The sequence below is a fragment of the Salvia miltiorrhiza genome, chromosome 2, assembly GCF_028751815.1.
Source record: "Salvia miltiorrhiza cultivar Shanhuang (shh) chromosome 2, IMPLAD_Smil_shh, whole genome shotgun sequence".
NCBI lineage: Eukaryota > Viridiplantae > Streptophyta > Magnoliopsida > Lamiales > Lamiaceae > Salvia > Salvia miltiorrhiza.
Genome location: NC_080388.1, coordinates 45,244,101 through 45,250,100, shown reverse-complemented (window position 1 = coordinate 45,250,100; position 6,000 = coordinate 45,244,101).

Sequence of the window (6,000 nt, the reverse complement as noted above, 5' to 3'; positions counted from 1 at the left end):
AAAAAAACAATAGCTACAAACAAATCTAGGATTTTTTTTCACAAAAAACCATGAATTATTGGTAACAAATCAATAATAAAATTTTAAAATAATAAATTAAACAATTTTCGGAATAAATAATCATATAAACCTCAAATATATGATTTACATAATTTTCAAAACTAAATAACTGAAAAATAAGGGGAAAAAAACCAAAAAAAAAGAGAAAAAAAAAAGGAAACAAAAAGAACGTAAAAAAGGAAACAAAAATAATCGAAATAAAAGGAAACGAAAAAAACAACAAAAAAACATTAAATAATATGTGGGGTTAATTAGTAAATACAAAAATTTCTCTAAACCGGCCCATTTGGATTAAATGCAAAAAAAATCGGTTTTATGCAGGTGTTCAGTTATCATCATCACCCATATATATATTCACCTGCAACTCTAAGAAAATCAAAAATTTACAGTTAGAACAAACTCGTTAGCCGTTATTTGCTAACTGCTGCAAGAAAAGCTTCAAGAAAAGGTAGCTCTCTCTCTCTCGATCTCTCTCTCTCTCTCTCTCTCGATCTCTCTCTCTCTCTCTCTCTAACACACCCATTAAACTTTTGTAGAATATGGACGGTGAGTCTTCGGCGAAACAGCCGGAAGGCCTCTGTGAAATGAGCGGAAAGGTAAAGAAAGCCATCAGCCGCCGTGCATTTTGGCTGGCTGGCTGGCTCGCTCTCTCTCTCTCTCTCTCTCTCTCTCTCTAAAACGCCAAATTAATTTTTGTAGGATGTGTTGGACGGCGAATTAAAGCCGGTGCTGCTGCCCGTAGATGTCGACTTCATGCTGCTTACTGCTATCATTAAAGGCCCCACTACCATTCGAGGCCTTGTTAGGCTAACTCGAATTTCAAGTAATTGGAAAAGCACACTGTATAGGCCGATAATGGCGCGGAACGACGAAAGATATGAACTCTTTGGAGAAGGGCGAAGAGAACTACTGCTAAGTTTCATCAAGCGAGTTCAAGACGTGAACACAAAGATTCCAAACGTGAAGCTCGTTTTGCAGAACACAAATCTCAGAGTCAGTCATCTAATCGATTTCAAGAACTTGCGGGGGTTTCGATTCTCGGCCGCTGATGTTGAGCTGGTAGAAGAGTTCATTTCCCTCACTGGGATGGATCCAAATATTGTTACTCAGAGGAAAATCGAGATGTTCTTTAAGGGACATTTCACACTTACTGCTGGAGGCAAACCCTACTTTGAGGGTAATTTAATTTATTTTTTAAATTATTTAATATAAATTTTATTTTTAATTTAATTTTTATTTGTTTGCAGACGGGATGTGGGATTTCCCTATTGGAGAGATTCCTGAAATTAAAACTCCAAAGAGGAATTTGATGATGCCTTGCTGCAACTCCACAGACTAAGTAAGTTTTGGATAAGTGTTGCTGTAGTCTGTGTGATGTAGTCTGTGTGATGTAGTCTGCAACTCCAAATTTGTTCAGGCAAATTTGGATAACTGTGAATGTGGCACACTCTTGTTTAGTCATTTTTACTAATATTTTGTCAAGAAAGCGTAGGTGTAGGACTTTTTTGTTTTAGTTTCCAGTGTTAGCATTTGATTATTAAACTTTACAAAGATTTTTATGAAGGAATTAAGTGGAATACTAGTTGTTTACTTGTTGAATAAAATTTTGTTTTTTGTTTGGTATTGCAGGGGTGCATGCAGTATTTGACGCTGTGGAGGAGACTGATAATGCTGTGGAGGAGAGTATTTGATGCTGTGGAGACTTATCTGATGGGCTAGCTTCCGAATTTTTCTAAATGCATTCTCTGTTATTTTTTCATACTTGGTGGTGAATACAATAATATCATCTAATCTTGGTTCATCTTTAAGAGTTTTTTTTTGGTACTTAAAAATAGCGATTGCTTCAACTTTTAACTGAATATATTCAAGTTGTTTAATTTGTCCCCTACTTATTATTCAGTTAGGTTTAAAATATACTTGAAATTTTAGTTATAATTATATTTACTACACTGATCATGATATATTGAAAAATTGAAAAATATATATCGATGCATGTTAACAAACTTTACTATTTTCGAAAGTTATTCATATGTCAGATTTTTCAATCAAGCAGGTTATTTATAAAAAATTCTGATATTTTTTTCAAAAGTTATGGAAAAATAGCGACCCATATTGTTTTTCTCTTTACTCTTTGCATTGAAAATTAGAAAATCATTAAGCATAATGATATTATGTTTTTAATTGTCTCTAAGCTATTATCAATATACGTTATTTATTTATTTTTATACTTTTATATCTTATTATTATTCAACTATTTTTGATTTGGTAAAATTTCACCATTGAAAATTTTAAAGTACATCAAACTTAAAAGCACAATGCAACTAAAAAACAAAGACTAGCTAGGAAATAACATAAACTAAGAAGGCAGCAACCTAGGTAAACTTCATATCTCTCTGATAGCAAATTGCCATAACCAATTGACATTCTCTCTAACCACACCTCTCACATCATCTTGGAATTTCCTCATATTACGCTCCTTCCATATTTGATTATAGCAAATAGAAACGCAGCTGATCCTGCTAGATCTTGCATTTTGTTGTTGGAGTGAATGGTTAGCGGCTGCTGGTAATCTGATGGGTCGAAGGAGTGGTCAAATTAGGTGTAAAGGATGGCATGACTTGCAAGAAGGGTGGATAAAGTGCGCGGTGTTGATTTGAAAATGAAAATATTGTAAGACATTTTATGTCTCATGTGACAATGAATAATCTGAAAAAATAACTAATCCATAAAATATGCGGTGAGATGCGTTGTAACAACGAATGTGAGTACGAAAAATAGCGGATGGGATCCTCTGTCCCACAATTAATTAGTGTGTACCACCGTGTACCACTCCTATTCTCTTTATTTTATAATTATTTTTTATAAAAATAAAAATTATTATTAGATTATGAACTCAAATTAATATTTATCACTGAAAATTGAAATTTTTAAAAATTATATACCCTAACTTTGAATTAATTAACCCAAATAATCTATTATTAATACAACTAAATATAAAAAAATAATTATAAACCCTACTTGGATGAGTGAACCCTTGATAATTATCTTTATATTATATTAAAGCATAATAAATTAAAATTAAAGAAAAATTAATTAAAAATTATATCAAATTAAGAGTGGTACACGGTGGTACACACTAAATTGTGGGACAGGGGATCTCATTTGGAAAAATAGAACACAACGAATGATAACCCAGTTCGGTTAAACAACCTACGTCTGAGGGGCCTCGCCCAGGGAAAATCATCCACTATATGAAGTTAAGATGTACAAAGGACTTACACAATAAGACACCCTCTTACTTAACCTCTACATCTTCCCAAAAGGGGCGGCAATTACAGTGGCTCTGTAGAAGGGGAAGATGGAGACGGGGGCGGAAGGGGCGCTATTGGCAGCATCGCTTTGGATGACTACATTGACGCGTTAGATGACGGAATCAGGGGCGGCGCGTTGGGGGGAAGGGCGTCATTGGCGGCATCGTCATCTTCTAACTGCGGACGAGTCCCAATGCAGCAGCTTAAGAAGGTGGAGATGGCCATCATGGTTAAGAAGGGGACGCTCATGAAGCCATTAAGAAGAGAATCGTTATCGGATGAGCTACAGCTAGAGTTATTCATGATTTGCACTACTTTCCTCTTGTTTTCAGGGTTCTTATTACTTTCATTGACTGATAAAAATTTAATCAAACATAGGAATTTAATATTTTAGAATCAGATTACTTTCCTAAGCCAGAATTCGTGTCAAACAAAAGGGCCCTTAGAGTAAATACATTCGAATATGACGTCTCTTTTATGCGCGGGTCGAGTCTAGTGGGCTCTTATTATACTCAAGTCCAGCGCCGATATAAACATTCTGACGTCGTGGAATGTTGTATTAATTAAATTCTTGGATCGTAATTTGAAATATTCTTAGCCACATAAAATTACACGATTTTTGGAACGAGAATCCGTGTCAAACAAACGAGCCCTTAGAGAGTAAATACATTTGAATATGACGTCTCTTTTATGTGCGGGTCGAGTCTAGTGGGCTCTTATTATACTCAAATCAAGCGTTGATATAAACATGCGGACGTCGTGGAATGTTGTATTAATTAAATTCTTCAATCGTAATTTGAAATATTTTTAGCCACATAAAATTACACGATTTTTGGAACGAGAATTTTGTTAACAATGCAAAAGCCCTTATTAAATACCTTAATCTTTTAATTAATGCGTGATGTGGATGGGAAACACAATAAAGACGACAAGATAACAATGCTTAATTCGTCTTCCAAGTCGGGATAAACAAAGAAATGAGAACTCTATTATCAGATTATCAAATACTCAACTCTCTCCTTATTATCTTCCTAAGACTCTTTTTTCTCAAATTATCAAATACTCACTCTCCTTATTATCTTCCTAAGACAAGCTATTTATAGGCATCAAACTTAAACAAACTCATAAATGAAAAAGACTCCAAAAATAGAAACATTAAAGAAAAGACTTTTCAACTTGATGCCAACTGAAACGTCCATCTCTGACTACTTGAAATATGAACCCGAATAATATCTTGATGGAAAGGTAATTGAATTGGTTTTCCAATGCAACTGGACGTTCATTATTTTGGAGTAGAAATGAAGAAATTATGATCGAAATATTGAAGGATTGTCAACCTGACAGATTCTACGAATTTGACACACATCAATCCTGAATTGAAATACGGGGTTGTTGTAAGACTGCCCACAGCGGCGAGTGTGAGAGCCGCGCTCGCTGTGGTTTTTGGTGGGCCCCACTATTGAGGGCATAAGCTTGCCAATAGCGGGCTCTAAATGTATGATATTCCTTTTAATTAAAGTCAAACCTATCAGCAAATGAGAGTGTGCCATGTGGCCATTAACTCTCTCTCATATCCATCAACAAATAAGAGTGCGCCATGTGGCCACTAACCCTCTCTCTTGTCTACCAACTCTCTCTCTCGTTAAATGTGGTAAATGAAAATATACCATGTGGCCCCACCTTTTGCAGATTTTGTTGCGAGCTTCTCTTCCAAAAGCTCGCAAGTGCGAGCTTGAGCCCGCAAGCTCGACGGCCAGCAACAGAATGCAAGCGCGAGCCAAAGCTCGCAAATACAGCTAGCGGGCTCGCAAGCCCGCTGTTGTGGACAATCTAATATTTCTCTTTAGTACATACATGGTCATAGAAACAAGATACAAATAACAAATAATAGACGAGCCAAATACAAAATTGGTCAAAGATAAGGACAGTGACCGATAGTAACTTTAAAGTTGGGATTTGCCGGATTCTGCACCTCTCGGTTCTTTTTCCTTAGAAAAACTACAGAGATATGAATTGTCGTTTATGTATGAGGGGTTATTTAGAGCACCTCCAGCGCTCGTTGCGAGCGCTGGATCGAGGCGTGGCGAGGTGGAGACCCGGGGCGAAGGCGTGGAGTGTATGGCGCGTCCGGCGGACGCGCCTCTTTTAAAAAAAAATCGAAATTCGATTGTTTTTTTAAAAAAATGACCGTTTGATATATATATATATAGGGTGTGGTTCTAGAGAGAACTACATTATTTGTGAGAACGGGAGAACCATCAAATCTAATGCATTCACTGTAAAAATTAATGTATTTGCTGTTAAAATTAATGCACTCAAAAAAATAAAAAAAATTGCTCCCTCCAGGATTCGAACCCAGGATCTGCATTCATCCAACAAGATGATGTATCCACCATAGATCTTGATGATCGAATGGCTGAAAATGGTTATCCGTTCTTTTTTTATTTATGGTTCTTTCCTGAACCTCTCCCTATATATATATATATATATATATATATATATATATATATATATATTTTAAATTACTGTTGCTTCCCAACGGCTGAATTCAACATTTTTTTCCCCTTTATCTATATATATCACAACTCTTCTCCATTCATTTCATTATCTAAAAATCATCTCCACATCA